This window comes from Saccostrea cucullata, unplaced genomic scaffold (assembly GCF_032062105.1).
Source record: "Saccostrea cucullata isolate Sc308-1 unplaced genomic scaffold, CSIRO_AGI_Scuc_v1 ctg1152, whole genome shotgun sequence".
Taxonomy (NCBI): Eukaryota; Metazoa; Mollusca; class Bivalvia; order Ostreida; family Ostreidae; genus Saccostrea; species Saccostrea cuccullata.
In genome coordinates this window covers 3,319-22,627 of record NW_026921853.1, presented here as the reverse complement: position 1 = coordinate 22,627, position 19,309 = coordinate 3,319, and positions in this window count along the sequence as shown.

The window sequence follows — 19,309 nt, the reverse complement described above, 5'->3', positions numbered from 1 at the left end:
TTTTCTTTCGTCGTTATGCTTTAGCGGGAACATTGTGCCATTAACAATATAAGGGTACATAGATATCTTTATAGAAAATTACTAACAGGAGATATTTAATTATCTCCATTGGCTTTTCGAAAGTCGGAACCTTCAACGGTGAATTATTCCTTTAATTCGCAAGTGTGGAATACGGACAAAAATTATGATCGCAAGTGTGGAATACGGACGGTAATTAAGTTGCAACAGGATATTAAAAGTAACAACAATTAAGTATTATTTCAATTCACAAAATGGCGTTAGTTACTCATTTTCACATGTACGGCGTGTTTTTGGGGCTTGACAGAGACACCCAGACCCATAGTTTGAAGATCTCGGAACAAACACATTCACGTGCGATCATGCGCGATGGGTACAACATCCGCTTAAACAAGTAATATGAACGACAATAATTCAGCCATGAATGTTAAATTGCAGCATCCATGTAAACCCATTACCTCATGTATAACAAAAATATGTTTCTAAGCAAAAAGATAAAATTCAAATAGCATTAAATTGTGTTGATAATTTGTATGAATTTAGCATGTTTTAACGGAAGAGAGTAATAAATTATTTCCATCAAATTTTTTATGTAACGGTTATTTGTTGTTTTCACTGTTCAGGTGATAATTGGGGTTTGGACACTTAATTAAATTGTTTGAGAAAACAATTTCACACATTTACGCCTGATTATCATCCTATGGCTTTGGGGGTATATCGCTGATTGGTGTATGCACTGCGTTGACAGATCTACGTGTTGTTTGTTTATCTCCGTGCAGAACGTTTTATTAAAAAAAATTCAGATAAAATTAAAATTATTTTCTCATTTTTTAAATTAAAATTATTTTAAAAAAAGGAAAAATAGGTTTTGAAAGTCGATCTGTTGAGGAAAAAAAACGGGTAGGGCTATTTAATATATATTAACGAAAGTCGGAATGGGCTTTTAAAAGGTTTATCGTAAATCAAAATGTAGGCACCAAACTTCGTTGAACATTTGATTTCGTGGATCCACTCAACAACGAAATCCACGAAAATTGGTGCTCCACGAATATTAATGAAACCACAGTAAGTAACTGAAGAAATAAAAAAAAAATTCAACTATTGAAAGGCAAGAATATACAAATATATACAGGCATGTAGTATCATTTGTATCAGCCAGAGTAATTATTTTACACTTAATTGAGAGAACGTTCCCCCTACTCCCCAATACTGCTTGTCTGTTTTTAGGTCACCTGAGTAAACTCAGGTGACCTGTTGCTATCCGTTTTCGTCCGTCGTCGTGCGTCGTTCGTCGTGTGTTAACATTTGAACATTTTCAGCTTCTTCTCTGAAACCACTGAACCAATTTCAACCAAATTTGGCACAAAGCATCTATGGGTGAAGGGGAACAAAAATTGTGAATTTCATGATCCCTGCCCCCCTGGGGCCTGAGGGGTGGGGCCAAAACCACTAAAATTAATGCAATCTTTAAAAATCTTCTTCTTTACTCCTGGACAACAAGCAGGCAAACTGTTTGCATGATTGTAATCAGCATTGAGTCCTCTAACAAAATTGTGAAATTCATGGCCCTAGGGTCAGGGGTTATAGTGCTAGGGCGGGGCTAAATTAGTAGGTATGGAAAATGCATTATTTCTTTGAAAATCTTCTTCTCTGCTCCTGGGTATTAAATAAACCAACTAAGTACATAGTTATGATGAGCAAGTGTGCCTCTACCAAAATTGTTAATTTTATGGCCCCAGGGTCAGGGGTTCTTGTTTAGGGGGGGGGGGGGGCTCTAATGATTATATAGCGAAATGCATGAATTCTTTGAACATCTTATCCTTTGCCCCTGGTTAATATGCTAATGATCTAATTACATATTTAAGGCCAGGATTTATTTTTTTTTTAGTTTTTCAAACCCTCCGCTCAAGGTTTTGAATGTAAAGAAAAAAAAAAATAAAACATTTCTTTCTTTCCGATGTCAAATTTGAGTCGGGATCGAGATTTCAAATTTACGAACTCGCACTTCCGGTTTTAGGATGAAACAGCGGGTAAATAAAGCTTGATCTGAGAAGAGCTTGGTTTAGTGTAAAATTCATCGATAAGAGTGCCATTCAAAACGTTTCACCCGTTCAAAAGACAAATAAAATGCTGACGACTTTGTTGCACAATGACATGCTGGTGAGATAATTATGTATTCGGTAATGAATAAAATTATGGGAGAAGTGAAGTCCATTTGAGGAAGAAATAAACAATAACCTGAAGTGAAGAAATAAAAAAAAATTCAACATTTTAAAGGTGAGATAATTATGTATTCGTTTCAAAAGTAACTAAATTATTTTCCTTCCCCAGGTTTTTAACTGCCCGTGGTAGCTATTGCATATTGCCAGGGACATTGTTTAGGTCTCTATTATAGCTTACAGTCAAAGCATCATTCCTCGGAAAAGGGTTTCTTATGCATCAGGTGTAATGAATAAAACCATGGGAGAAGTGAATTCAAATTTGAGGAAGAAATAAACAATAACCTGAAGAAATAAAAAAAAATTCAATTATTAAAGGCAAGAATATACAAATATATACAGGCATGTAGTATCAGAAAAATTATTTTACACTTAATTGAAAAAAATGTTGACCCTACTCCCCAATACTCCCTGTCTGTTTTATGATAGGAATTATAATTTTAGGCATCAAGTAAATTTTAGAACAATGTCTACACATTCATATAACACACATTAAAAAAAATGAAGATATATTGAAATATATTTTGATCAACATCACAAAATTTATATAACTGGCCCAAACTGGCAGATGATGAAATAAGCAATTAAATGTTCTACTTTCCTATTTGTAAGCATTATGTGTCCAGTGGTAAGGAGCCTATTAGGATAGCATAAAAAAGAATGTACAAATGTTAATAATTGATTTATCAAAAAAAAAATTATTTCCTCCTTCGGGACTTTTTTATTCTCATGTTCATAACTAAACCTAAACATAAAAAAAAAATGCTGGCCTTATAATGAAGAAAGGGGCCTCTTTCAAAATAGATAATTTCTCGGGGTCAGGGGTACCAGGGGGGTACTTTGACTAAAAATGAATTAATGCTTTGAAATCTGCCCTTTGATAAGCAATGGTGCCTCTTTCAAAATTTGTGAATTTCATGGCTTTTGGAGTAAAACACGAACCAAATATAATCACTGGAAAGTTGTTACATGATACTCAGGTGACCTATAAGGCCCGAGGGCCTCTTGTATGATAAGAATAATAATTTTAGGCATCAGGTAAATTTTAGAACAATGTCTACACATTCATCTAACACATATTAAAAAAAATGAAGATATATTGAAAGACTTTTAAAGAATTGATTTTCTAAAATATATTTTGACCAACATCACAAAATTTATATAACTGGCCCAAACTGGCAGCTGATGAAATAAGCAATTAAATGTTCTTCTTTCCTATTTGAAAGCATTATGTGCTCAGTGGTAAGGAGCCTATTAGAATAGCATAAAAAAAGAATGTACAAATGTTAATGATTGATTTATCAATTTTTTTTTAGGTCACCTGAGTAAACTCAGGTGACCTATTGCTATCCGTTTTCGTCCGTCGTCGTGCGTCGTGTGTTAACATTTGAACATTTTCAGCTTCTTCTCAGCAACCACTGAACCAATTTCAGCCAAATTTGGCACACAGCATCTATGGGTGAAGGGGAACAAAAATTGTGAATTTCATGATCCCTGCCCCCCTGGGACCTGAGGGGTGGGGCCAAAACCACTAAAATTAATGCAATCTTTAAAAATCTTCTTCTTAACTCCTGGACATCAAGCAGTCAAACTATTTGCATGATTGTAATCAGCATTGAGTCCTCTACCAAAATTGTGAAATTCATGGCCCTGGGGGTCAGGGTTTTTAGTGCTAGGGCGGGGCTAAATAAGTATACAGTGAAAATGCATTATTTCTTTGAAAATCTTCTTCTCTGCTCCGGGGTATTAAATAAACCAACTAAGTACATAGTTATGATGAGCAAGAGTGCCTCTACCAAAATTGTGAATTTAATGGCCCCAGGGTCAGGGGTTCTGGTGTTGGGGCGGGGCTCTATAAATTATATAGTGAAAATACATGAATTTTTTGAAAACCTTCTTCTCTGCTCCTAGGTATTAAATAAACTAACTAAGTGCATAGTTATAATGAGAAAGAGTGACTCTACCAAAATTGTGAATTTTATGGCCCCAGGGTCAAGGGTTCTGGTGTTGGGGGGGGGGGGGGGGGTTCTATTGTCTGATTATATAGTGAAAATACATGAATTCCTTGAAAAACTTCTTCTCTGCTCCCAGGTATTAAATAAACTAATTAAGTGCATAGTTATGATAAGCAAGAGTGCCTCTACCAAAATTGTGAATTTGATGGCCCCAGGGTCAAGGTTTCTGGTGTTGGAGGGGGGGGGCTCTATTGATTATATAGTGAAAATACATGAATTCTTTGAAAATCTTCTTCTCTGCTCCTAGGTATCAGATAAACTAACTAAGTGCATATTTATGATAAGCAAGAGTGCCTCTACCAAAATTGTGACTTTTTTGGCCCCCGGGTCAAGGGTTCTGGTGTTGGGGGGGGGGTCTAATATAGTGAAAATGCATTAAATCTTTGAAAATTTTCTTCTCTGTCTCAGGGTATGAAGTAGATGAACTCCCTAGTTATGATGAGCAAGGGCCCTTATCTTGCAGAATTGTGTATTTTAAGGGGGGGGGGCTCTACTTATATACTGAAAATGAATTTATTGTTTGAAGTCTGCTCCTTTGTATTTATAAAACATTTATTTATTTTTTTTTTTGGTAGGCAATTTTAAGGGTGCCTTTTAAAAAAAATGTGCAATGTTTGGACCTAGGGTCAGGGGTTTATGTCACAGTTTTAGGGGCACTACTGATTATTGCTGAATATTACTGATTAGTTGGAGTGCATTTTTGTTCCCCTACCCTGCGTATGAGTATTCAGTTACCAAGCTAAGCAACTGTTAAGTGTATTGTTATGATGATCAATGGTGCCTCTTTCAAAATTGTGAATGCCATATAGCATCTGGCTTAAACAGGTCGAGGAAACTACCTTATCTGGATATTGTTGTCATTGCGCACAAAGGTGTGCACAACAACCAATGATCCAATCTATTGAATGAGCCGAAAAGCATGATGGTCTACTACATGTTTATCTTTATTACAAACACGTGGGTTAAGGGAAATTTAGAATGCGACTTCAAATGACTGCTGGAAATTCAATTTACAATTTTTTGAAACGTGTATGAGAAAAATACGAAGAATAGGTACTAATTAAGAATTCCCATGCTCACATTAACAAACAAAGTAAGTTTTCCTCGATAAATAGTACTTTGAAATACCGCCCACAAAGTCTCCGCAAGTAAATAAAAAAGGAATCTAGTATCTGATAATCGTAAATTTGCCATGTAACTGGCAGAATAAGTTGTTTCTCAGTTATTTGTTACTAGAAATCTTAAGTTCATGCATTTACAAAAAGGACTTAAGATGCACTTTTTTTTTTAATTTACATCTATATTAATGCATCGCGAGAATCATCATGTCGAGGAAAATATTGTTTGTGACGTCTGTTCAGTGAGGGACACAAATAGACCAATCAGCTCAATGAGTTGCATTTAATGCATTTATGTGTTACTACATAAAATACTACAGGTGTTTTTCAAAAAGGCTAGTTTTTTAAATCGCTCTCAGAAAGATTTGATGCATTATGTACATTATTATCTACTAATCCCATGCTCATATTTGCATACAAATGATTAACAATGATGAAAATGAAAGTTTTCCCCACTCCATTGTACAGGTCCGTTTGTTTAGAGTTTCCCCGTGCTGTACTGCTAGTGGACATTTTCGGTTGGGTGAACATTTACCGATCTTCAGTATGGAGCGCATTATGCGCAAAAAATATTTTATGTCAAGTACAATGTATGGAAAGTAATTTAAACTGCTATGTTTACAACCTGGATGGGATATTGTCAATTATCCCTTTTCGTTTTTAATAGGAACTACATTACATATGTAGATGAAACTTACATACCATATATCTTGCCTTCTTAGAAATATAATTGGGCTAATAAAATAAAATTGGTCAAGGAATTCCAGGCCTCTAAAAACTATTCCAGTTTGAGAGCACAACCAAGCATTTCGATGAACACCATTAAGAAAAATTAATTCAGGTAGGTAGCATCGTTTTTTTTTTAATTGGGCGGGGGAATAGAACAGTTAGAATAAAAATCAACTAGTTCGAAGAAATCTGACAAGTAAAATAGGTTCCAATATCTTTCACCACTAAATTTTATTCATTCACTACAATTTACTGCCAAACTCCAAATTTTACTTTCGAATAAGCCCGAGCCAATGCTGATAACCTACTTGCAAGATTTTTTATATTTTTTTCAAGGGGTCAGAAATACTGTGGTTCACATGTAAAGAATATAATTATATTATCTAGTAGTATTCTGGTTTTGGCATTCGGTATATTGACGTACAGATTTATATATGATATTCTGTGGAATACTTTTTGTTGTTTTGAACCATTAAGAAATGCAGAATCGAATGTATCTAATAACCATTTTGATTGATCAAATTATATCATTTGTTTGTATTGGTTCATAGGCGTAGTCACAGGTGGGGGCAGCGGGGGCACTAGCCCCCCCACTTTTAGATCGGGGGGGGGGGGGGGGCAAGAGTATGTCTGTGCCCCCCCACCCACTTTTTAATGAAGAAAAAAATCACAGCTATTTTTCCCCAACAGTACCTTTACTATAGGAAAGTATAGTTATATCGAAGAATTGTGGGAGAAAATTGGAATTGAAAGTAAGTTGTCTTTGAAAAAGTTGCCCACTACCCACCCCCCCTCCCCCCACGAAATAGGATTTTCGACTTTGGGGAACTTACAATTTTTCCTTTTTTTTTTTTTTTTTTTTTGCTTGTGAAAGAATTTCTGGAGTTGAGCCCCCCCACTTTTAAGTTTGGGGAACTTTCAATTTCTCTTTTTTTTTTTTTTTTGCTTGTCAAAGAATTTCTGGAGTTGAGCCCCCCCACTTTTAAGTTTGTGACTACGCCTCTGTGGTTATTTCATTTTGGCACAAAATGGTTTCCACACTTTTTTATCCATAGTCGCTGACAGCTGTAGAAGTTCACCCAACCGAAAATGTCCATTGAAAAGACAATTGCACGTGATTATTCCTCGGTACAAAAAGCAACCAACTCTGAGGTGCTCTCAATATTGACAATCCCTAACTCACGTGTTTGTAGTAAAAACGTAGTAAACCATCATGCTTTTCGGTTCATTCACGAGATTGGACCATTGTTTGCTGTAAACATGCGAGACAACGTGATCATGAATATTTCAATAAGAGGCGGGTTTTTCTCCGACACGGACAGAAAATAATTTTTACCAAATAATATTTCATAACTTTCAAAAGTGATGGAGTGGAAATGTCTTATTTGCAGAAAGTACATAACTTATATAACTTGATGAGAAACCACATATATTTTTTACTTTTAAAATAAAACACTAATACGGCATATATAGCTTTAAAACAGCAATAAATTGATAAATGATCCTTGCCACTCATCAAAATAAAAACCGATGCACAGAATTATGTATCTTAGTGTAGTCGACTTGTGTCCCAAGTTATATTGAAATCGGACCAAAACTGTAGGAAAAGCATTTCAAAAGAATTTCACAGAAATCTCTATTTTTAGTAACCACGGCAACACCACAACGTTCATCGAAATCAAAAACCGATGCACAGAATTATGTGTCTTAGTGTAGTCTACTTGTGTGCCAAGTTATATTGAGATTTGACCAAAACTGTAGGAGGAGTAGCATTTCAAAAGAATTTCACAGATATTTCTATTTTTAGTAACCACGGCAACACCATTCATCAAAAACAAATGCACAGAATTATGTATCTTAGTGTAGTCTACTTGTGTGCCAAGTTATATTGAAATCGGACCACAACTGTAGGAGGAGTAGCATTTTGTAGGAATTTCTTAGAAATTTCTAATTTTAGTAACCACGGCAACAAAAAAAATTGCTGCTTGGTGGAGCAGTGTTGATCAACTCCAATCACAACCTGAGAAAAATTTCCCAACTTTTCTTTTAACACCGAATGCAAAGGGCGTAACGTATCAGAAACCCATGGCCAGGGAATATTGTGAAAAACAAAACATTTATGTGTTGTACAGGAAAAAAATTGTCAGATAAAACAGACATATCAAATATTGAATTCAATTGTTGTACATGACAGAAATTATCAACTTCAAGCTGATACTGATTTCCTTTTTGAAGTCACAGTTTAAAGAGGACAATATCTCTCTTGTACATAATAAATAATTTATCAAGTGGAATTAATCACATTTATATCTTCTTCACTACTGGTTCAGACCTTTTCTCATCCACTAAAAATCATTGAAATCCCACCTCAGTTATTTTCTATCCTAAAATAAACAAGAAGGCTTAGTTTAGTACAGACATTGCGTGTCCTATATAACAGATATCAGTAATGACATGATAAACAGTTAAGATAATCAGTTCAGAACAGACATCTCTTGTCTGATATAACAAATATCAGTATAAGAATAACTAGCACCTGTTTAGTACAGACATCTCACGTCCTATATAACAAATATCAGTAATGGCATGATAAACAGTTCAGAACAGACATCTAATGTCTGATATAACACTGTATATTAATCCCGATGCCTGGCAAGTGATTTATTGTTATGTTTTCTTCTTCGTTTTTAATGAACTAGGGATACTAAGGCACATAAAAGATATTTGTAGGTTTTTAATGATAAATAACTGCACTCACCCAAACGGCCAGGTAATTATTCCATTTTTATTTAGATCATGCTCGTTAAAAATCATGTGACATTCAGTGTGTAGAAGACTGAAATCACATGAGGTGGTATATTTTACCAAACCAAACCAAAGCCTGAAGAAGACCGATTTAATGAAGAACTGTTTCATTTAATATCGTCTCATATCCTGTTTTTTGACCATATTATATTTTAGACCTATTTTTCCCAATCTGCTCCCCGTTCCGATTCCGCGAGGTAGAATATTATTTTCGGTTGCTACTCTTGGAAAACTACATTTGAAGCACAGCTGTAGTGAAAATGCTTCCTCTGCTTTCTTCATTTTTTCCTGAAGAATTGCATACTTTCTTCTTGCAATTTTTTGCTTTCTCTCTGAGAATTTTTCTCTTAACTCTCAAAAATTTTTGTTTGCTTCATCTAATATCTGTTTCATCTCCTCCTCATCCTTTGACTGTATCCACTTCATTGTTTTATTCATGGAGAACATTATGTATGATTCTGCAGACAGTGTCTTTATGAGTGGCTTATATCTCAGTAAGGCATCCAGGTAAGCAAACACAGACTCATTGAATTTATTGTGTTCAGTTACACTTCTAGTTTTTTGTTGCATCTTTTCACTGGGTTTGTCATACAGACCTCCTAGCAAATAGTCTTTAAATGATTTTTCGTTAGTTTGGCTACCGAAGGCAGAACAATAGAAAGAATTGTGGAAGTGTCGACATCGTTATCGGTAGACCGGATGAGTTCAGCATAAATGCTGTCATGCTTGATATTAGAGTCTTGTCCAAAGGGAACCAGTTTCCCTGACATAAAATCATCAACATTATTTGCTGCATTAGTCAAATATATTGTAAGAGTCAAATAATACTGATTCATTTCTATGATAGGAATATCTTTTCTTTTCATCAAGTTCCAGAGGGGAGTGGTTATGAACTTGCAAATTAAGCCCAAAGCTCTACATCCAGCAATGAAAAATGGCACTCTCAAGTCATGCAAAACCCACTGGTTGAATCCAAATCCTTGGAGAAATTCTACCATGTTCTCTCTAAAGAAAGACACCACACCTGCATTGTGAAACAGAATATTAAATCTGTTTTCCTTGAAGGGAGTAAAAGGAAGACTTCTAAATCGATTTTCCTCTTAAAATTCCTTTATAAAAGTCATAAAAGGTCCATGACATCCACTTTTCTCATCACCATGGTAAGGAAAAGCCTTGCAGGCAGTGCGAATAAGCCTTGTAGTTCCAGATTCTGTTTTCTTGGAAAATTGTTCATTCGGAATAGGAACAATACTGTCAAAATATTTATTTTCTGTTTCTGTTAATGCTTTATCTGCAGTCGGAGCAATGTGGACTAATAAATGCAGTCACAGAAAAAAATTATTTAATCTGCTCAAGACCCTTCTGTCTTCATCGTGAAGATTCTCCCAATCCTCAACAATCTCTGGTCGAATTTCTTCTCTATATGATCCCAATAACTCATTAAACTTCATCTCGGTTGCTGCACGATCAGGCATGGTATTTCGTATGTTGTATAAAATATTTTGATTCAATTAATTTTGAGAATCATAATAGCGCGAGTCTATATCAAATAAAATGTCTTTGAATGTGTCTTACGTGTCTTTTGCAGATTTAGTTGTGAGTTCCCTTCGACCAACAACGTATGGTGTCCCTTCAGAATCTTTGAGAGCATAAGCACCAAACTTTGTACCAAATTTTGAAGTTTAATCCGTTTCTATGGTAGTGTCTTTTTGCTGAGCTAATTCTTCTCCAAGTTGTTTTGGAGCTAAATTTAGTCTTTGAATATTCATGTTATTTACAGTTGTAGTTTTAGGCACTCTATTTGGAGTTTTACCTACTAGTTTTAAGATAGCTTCAATAACTGGGCCAAATCTTTTTGTGCTGACATGGTATTCTAACAATGAATGAACACACAACTGTACTTCAGAGGTGTATTTTTTTTGCATATTCATCGTACAAGTTAACAATGGGATCTTGAACTTTCCTTATGCACTCTTGAGCAACATCTCTTTCATATTGCATTGTTATTAGCTGACGTCAAAGATCACCATTCTCTTTGACTAACTGATCAATGTTTTCTTCTAGCACTGCTCTGTTCTCAACTGTCTCTGACTCGGTGTTTTCCAATTTTAAGACTTTACTTCTGAGATATATTTCTCTTTGTTTTACACGTTTCAGTTCTTTTTCAAGTTGCTTTTCACGGGGATTTGCGTTTCAGATCTGCATTGAAGCTTTTTAACAATCTCAGATTTTTCTTTTACTTCTCCAGAAAGCGTGACTGTAGAGGTTATTTCCGACTTAAGCTGAGAAGGCAGGTCTTTAATTATTTCAACTGACGTCGATTCCGTTGGCTTGAGACCTTCAATTTCACCTGGGGGAAAACTTTTCACACTTAATTTTAACTTCGGGAAATCGAATTAAGAAAATTAGATCTTCTCCCCTTCTACTCTGTATTTTCCCTTGTTTAATTTATTTTAGTTTAAACAATTCTTTTTACCCTTTAGTAGTAAGTGTTAATATTTTTGAGGCTCCTTCTACATTTTTGGATTTTTCTAAAAAAAAAAATTTGCAATTTTTGTAATGGAATTTCCATCATTATTGTGCATTTTTACAATATCAGCATTCTTGTATTTTGTATCCATGTTGCTAAACTAATAAACCTTTTGATTCTAATGATTGAGTATTTTTGCTACTTGAATTCTGTGATATTTCCTCTTCCCTGGAGGATCCAGGTTGGAATAGGTCCTCAGTACCCCGTTGCTTGTCGTAAAAGGCGACTAAATGGGGCGGTCCTTCGGATGAGACCGTATAAACCGAGGCCCCGTGTCACAGCAGGTGTGGCACGATAAAGACCCCTCCCTGCTCAATGGCCCTGAGTGCCGAGCATAGGCCCAAATTTGCAGCCCTTCACCGGCAATGGTGACGTCTCCATATCGGTGAAATATTCTGAAGAGGGACGTTAAACAGTATACAATCAATCCTCTTCCCTGACGGTGACCAAATAATTTTCATTGAAAATATCATGGGAAAATACCCGTATTGTTTTTGACAATACTGTCTGGGTACTTTGATGGTTTTTGAAATTAGATCTTTTGACCAAATAAAAAAATATTGAACACTTAACATGCTTAAGTTCCCTTCGTTAAATTAAAATGATAATTTGAGAATATCTATCAAAATGAAAATTACCTACCAGTATGATACACTTTTCTTTTTTTAAGAATGCTTGGACTTGGACTGTCTGAATCACTATCTTCCCCAACTTCTTGTTTTGATTCGGGCGTCTGGTGGGAAAAGAAGAATTCGGAAATTAAGAAATGCATTTGATGAATTATCAAAACATTTTATTATTTTCGTTTTTAAAAAAGCTTGCTAGAAGAATACAAAATACATGCTTGGCAGGGTTAACTTTAATTTAACAGAATTATTAATTTATTATTTACCTTTTCCTTTTTCTTTCTAAAAACTTTTTTTGGAGTTGGTGGTATGAACTCAAGGTCGCCTGGATCCGTTGAATCACTTGACATTCTGTTATTAAAGTTGTTTAAATTCTTAAAAAAATTATAAATATCTATACAAAATAAACATAAAAATTAAATTTAATTATCCATTACCTAATTGACAATATGTTGAATTACTACCAATGGCAATGTTTTGTTTTCCGAAAGTTGCAGAATGCAGTTATTCTCATAATACTGATCATAGCTATATTTACTTATTATATAGTCCATTCATCTGATTCATTAAAATGACGTATTTTATTTACTTTATTATCTTTTACCATTGTGAGAATAAAACACATGAAAATTGACACTGATCAACAAAATCACACCTTAAAAATAATGCGTTTTCAGTTCTTCGACATTGCGCGGGAATGGAGTTATCTGCCCCTGTGAAAAATGGCTCGATATATTTGTTAAGCGTAACTGGTTTAAGCTCATTGCGCACATATTCGCAATGATTTAATTTAAGAAACTATACACCAAATGAAAGAAAATGATTTCTTTTTCTGTTTATTGCTGTCAAAGTATTGTCAAAACGGCAAAATAACGAAAGAAACGAAGTTAAACTTGATATGTGATCTACTTTCGCTTTGAATTTCTATTTATGGGGAATTGATCTAGGTAACCACGATGTTTTAGAACCCTCTATCTCTAAGCTTTCGTTAAGCGTTCAACTGACCGCCTAATATCACATGCTTAAGCATGTAATTGCCTATTTATATCACCAGGGTTTTCTCACATAATGGCCGTCATTACGCTTGTTGTTATCTATAGCCATGCGAGATTCCCGTGTAATACAGTTTTCTACGCACCTTTTTTAGGAATCGATGTATGTATTATCCAAAATAGACTTTAAAGTTTTAATCTGAATCAAGGAATTGAAACATGCACAAAAATATAAGCTGTTAATTCACTGTTAAACATGACCTATTTAGCATGGAGCAGAACGGGAAAGTGCCAAAACTCGCGCATGCCTGACATTGCTAGATTTTCTATGAAATTCCTTTAAAACGCTACTCCTTCAACAGTTCTAGTTTGATTTCTAAATTAGCTGGCACACAAGTAGACTACAACAAGAGGCCCACGGGCCTTAATAGGTCACCTGAGTATTTGTAACAACTTTCAAACACTTGAATTTGGATTAAACCAGAGGCCATGAAATTCACAATTCACAATTTTGAAAGAGGCACCATTGCTTTTCATAATTATTAACTTAACATGATTACTCTATTTACTTAATACCCAGAGGTAGATCAGAGTAATAAAGAGAAAATCCACTTCCACTTTATAACCAGTTGTGCACCTCACCCTAAAGGAACCACTGACCCAGGGGCCACATATTTCAAAATTTTGCAAATTTTAAAACAATATGGTGATTAATACCAAAGAGCATATTTAAAAACATTAATTTATTTTCAGACTATGTACCCCCCCCCCTCCTCCTGACCCAGGGGGCATAAAATTCACAAATTTTATAGGAGGCATTCTTGTTCATCATAACTATGTGCTTAGTTAGTTTATTTAATACCCAAAGCAGAAAAAAAGATTTTCAAAGAATAAATGCATTTTCACTATATGATCAATAGAGCCCCCCGAACACCAGAACCCTTAACCCTGGGGCCATAAAATTCACAAATCTGGAAGAGGCACTCTTGTTCATAATAACTATGTGCTTAGTTAGTTTATTTAAAACCCAGAAGCAGAGAAGAAGATTTTCAAACAATAAATGCATTTTCACTATATAATTCATAGAGCCCCACATTAACACCAGAACCCCTGACCCTGCGGCCATAAAATACACAAATCTGGAAGAGGCACTCTTGCTCATCATAACTATGTACTTTGTGAGTTTATTTAATACCCAGAAGCAGAGAAGAAGATTTTCAAAGAATAAATGCATTTTCACTATATAATTCATAGAGCCCCGCCCTAACTCCAGAATCCCTGACCCTGGGGCCATAAAATTCACAAATCTGGAAGAGGCACTCTTGCTTATCATAACTATGTCCTTATTTGCTTTATTTAATACCCAGGAGCAGAGAAGAAGATTTTCAAAGAAATAATGCATTTTCACTATATAATCTATATAGCCCCGCCCTAGCACTAGAACCCCTGACCCTGGGGCCATAAATTTCACAATTTTGGTAGAGGACTCAATGCCCATTACATTCATGTCAACAGTTTGCCTGCTTGATGTCCAGGAGTAAAGAGGAAGATTTTTAAAGATTGCACTAATTTTAGTGGTTTTGGCCCCACCCCTCAGGCCCCAGGGGGGTGGGGACCATGAAATTCACAATTTTTGTTCCCCTTCACCCATTGATGCTGTATACCAAATTTGGTTGAAATTGGTTCAGTGGTTTCAGAGAAGAAGCTAAAATGTTCAAATGTTAACACACGACGGACGACGACGGACGAAAACGGATAGCAATAAGTCACCTGAGTTACTCAGGTGACCTAAAAAGATACATCAAATTGTGCAATGGTTATTGATAAGTACAAACCAGTAGAGCTACAGTTTTGGTTTCTCTTAGGAATGATGCATCACAATATTATGATTGTACGAAGTGTTGGCCAAATTCATTTGGAATAGCTAAATGCTAAATGTGTATGACCAGTTAGAAAATGTATACAGTTTATGGCATTTGTCTAAGACGTTACTTTTCGTTTAGTACAAAAATGTTTGATTGAAATGTGCTCCGCTCAGATGTTACTTTCAGGGACAGAAATGGTCAGAGTGTAAAAACAAGTAGAATTTAAAGTTTTAACTGTTTCGGCATTCTGTATACAGACTTGTTTCCGCTACCCTCAAACTTTTATTGCCAGCGCTTGGTTTACACACTCTGGGAAAAATAAATGGTGAATTAATTAAATGAAAAGAAAATATCTTATTTATTAGTGAAAAAGCGCATGTTCTTTATCATATTAAGTTAGCGGAAGACAACTGGAAACAGATTCAGTAAACCTCGTGGGTTTCAAGAAGTACGGAATCTGCCGAGGTTTACCGAATGATTTAGGCTTTTTGGTGTAGACTGGTCTGTGACCTACATTTACTATAAACAACTCTGCAAACAAGGTCTGTTTATTAGAATTGAGAATCCATAATAAAATTCTGTCAGTCTGATTTACACATTTAAGCTAATTATTTGAATGGCGATTTCTGTTTTATCGTTTCCTTAGCAGTCCACTTCGGCTGTGTCCTCCCTTGCGCTTTTGGACAAGGAGGACGCCATTGTGTCACCTGCACTCTCACATCTTCAACTTCAATAATAGAACTGGGTGACTCTGTTACAGGGGGTATCATTATGGGGTTTTTGTAAGCAATGACAATGATGATAATGATTATCAAAGTTAGTGATACACTATGCATAATGATATCTGAAATTTCAAAAGTTACCAAATAAGTCTTATCGACAGGTCATTTTGCACATGCCGAGTTCCGATAAACACTTCTGGGTCATAGGTCATTCGGGATAAAAACAACACGAGGAAGACTAAATGCTGTTGTGCTGACTGCTAATGTCGCAAGTATAACGGTTATTTTTCGTATTATACATGATCATCACATGAGTGGACATCGTGAAAAAGTTAATGTGCATTTGTCTTAAGGCATACAATGTCAAGATTTGATATAATTTTCCTGTTTAGTGTTTATAACACGAAGGATAGTACTTAGATCTAACAGTCTAATGGGTGCATGTACTCCCTTATAATTAATGTAATGTGGGGTATTTTTTGTGGAGCGATTGTTTTTGGGGTTTTGACGATTTTTTCATACTGTACACATGATGAATAAGTTTAATAAATATAATTTTTGAAAAAAAATGTCAAGTAATCCCCGGGGTTGAATATGGGGGATCCTGTCCATAAGTACCTGTGGTATAACGTTTTTTCAGGTAAGTAAAAAAAAATTCTCTGGCTGGTCCCCCCCCCCACTTTCAAAAACGATGCTACGCCACTGTACTGGAAATAGAAAACGTAATATTTTGAAAATAATAATATGTAAGGAAAATGACATGACTGTACTTCCCTGGATAAGTGTTGTTAGACACAAGTTATTTATACTATTATTGTGTAATATACACAGTTATTTTTTCTCAACTTTTTTTGAGGGTAGGAGATGTAGGGGGCTACTTATAATCTGAAAAATAAAAATCTGACTACATTTTTTTTTGGAGTAAGCAGGAGTAAAGGAATAGTTATTGGGGAGCCTGAGGGGGTGCATGAAACTGTATGAATGTCTTTGCAAGTAAATGACGGTTTTGATGACTCATTCGATTACTTTTAACAGGTGTTCGAGGAGAGCTTGAGGGGTTTTTTTTATTTAGGGGGGGGGGGGGGGTCATGATAATTTACCATATACTTACAAGTACAAATGAATTGTAAATATTTAAAAGCTATTGCACTTGTAGAATTGGGGTAAAAAAAATAATCTTGGTACAATTCTTGTTTAAGTTTCAACTCCCCAAATAAGTTAAAACAGGCTTTAATAACCTTTTCAGTTGAAACTCATTTTGGACTTGAAATGTTGCTTTTGATTTTATGGAATATACAATAATCCGAAATAATTTTGTTTTGGATTTTGTAATTTACATATCTTTCTCATGTCAAGTTACAAATACATGTATGTGTATCGGGACTCATGTTTTGGTTCGAGAGATAGAGAACTTTGAGAGATAGAAGTTCGATAGATCAGGAGTAAATTTGCTTAGTTATATAACGTTAGAGGAAAAAACGGGACCGGAGGTACACTTCGAGAGATCGAGAGTCACCTGACTGTAGTTCATTTAATATTACAGTCAATTTCACACGATAATTTGTCATCACACATTTTTAGGTCACCTGAGTAAACTCAGGTGACCTATTGCTATCTGTTGTCGTCCGTTGTCGTGCGTTGTGCGTCGTGCGTAAACATTTGAACATTTTCAGCTTCTTCTCTGCAACCACTGAACCAATTTCAACCAAATTTGGCACAAAGCATCTATGGGTAAAGGGGAACAAAAATTATGAATTTCATGATCCCTGCCCCCCCCCCCCCAGGGGCCTGAGGGGTGGGGCCAAAACCACTAAAATTAATGCAATCTTTAAAAATCTTCTTCTTTACTCCTGGGCATCAAGCAGTCAAACTGTTTGCATAATTGTAATCAGCAATGAGTCCTCTACCTAAATTGTGAAATTCATGGCCCTGGTGTCAGGGGTTCTAGTGCTAGGGCGGGGCTAAATAAGTAGGTAGTGAAAATGCATTATTTCTTTGAAAATCTTCTTCTCTGCTCCTGGGTATTAAATAAAGTAATTAAGTACAAAGTTATGATGAGCAAGAGTGCCTCTACCTAAATTGTGAATTTTATGGCCCCAGGGTCAGGGGGTTTTGGTGTTAGGGCGGGGCTCTATTGATTATATAGTGAAAATACATGAATTCTTTGAAAATCTTCTTCTCTGCTCGTGGGTATTTAATAAACTAACTAAGTGCCTAGTTTTGGTGAGCAAGAGTGCCTCTACCAAAATTGTGAATTTTATGGCCCCAGGATTAGGGGTTCTGGTATTAGGGGGGCTCTATTGATTAATGCCCCAGGGTCAGGGTTACCATTGGGGGGGGTGTACTTATATACTGAAAATGAATGAATGGTTGGAAAGTCATTACATTTGTTAAAGTGACTCGTCATTTAGCGGAGGTGTCGGTATTTTATTTTAAAAAGAGTTGAATACAGAAATAGTTGAGAAACATGTATCTCATGACGGTAGAAGATTATTTTTAAAGAAAAATAAATGAAATATATTCATTTATAAATATTTATGCAACAAACTCTGTAAAAGAAAGAGGTTTATTTTTTCAAACATCGCATTGTTTTATACATAAAAACTGTACACCATGATAATATTATTTTATGTGGTGATTTTATTTGTAAAATTGATAATGATAACGATCAAAGTATTCAAAAGCTGAAAAAAAACTAATTGATTTAATTTAAGGAATGACTCTAATTCTTGGCCATATTATCGAAGCGTTTTTGTGATGTTTTGACGACTATTAAAAACTCATTTTTGATAACTGGACACCCGTGATGTATCAGAACGGAATCCTAACGACCAGGGCGAGACAGCAGTATGCCGCACTATCTTTGGCCTCCTTTTGACTTATCATAACGACGGTAGGTGGTGCTGGGTGACTGAGAGGAACTACACGTACTATACAGGAGAAGACGGACTTAAACTCCCCTTTATTTGTGAGGATTCTCCATTTTATTTGCAGCCTGAAGTGTTCTGTTACATACGGAAGCGTATTGCTGCCACTTGAAAAAAAAATATTGTAAGTCGTACGTATGAGATACTACGTTGTACGTACAAGATAATAAGTTGTACGTAGGAGATACCAAGTCGTACGTACAACAAAATAAGTCATACGAACGAGATACTATGTCTTACGTACAACATAATAAGTCATACCTACGACATCATAAGTCGTACGAACGAGATGACATTAAGTCAAACGAACGAGGTACTAAGTCGTACGTACGACATAATAAGTCGCACGAACGAGATACCAATTCGTACATACGACATAATACGTCATAAGTACGACATAATAAGTCGTACGTACGACTTAATAAGTCGTATGAACGAGATACGAAGTTGTACGTACGACATAATAAGTCGTAGGAACGACATAATAAGTCGTACGTACGACATAATAAGTCGTAGGAACGGCATAATAAGTCGTACGAACGAGATATTCAGAACGTAGCTGCAGAATTGTAGCTTTATGGATTTGTATTTTAGTCTTTGATCATATATTAAATGCAAATAATGTGCAATCTCCGGCGCAAGATTTGAACGCACTTTTTGGAAGAATTTTCACACTTTCCAGCATTGGTCTATCCCTTATTCAAAACACATTTTTTTAATCAATATGTTTATTTTATCAACTT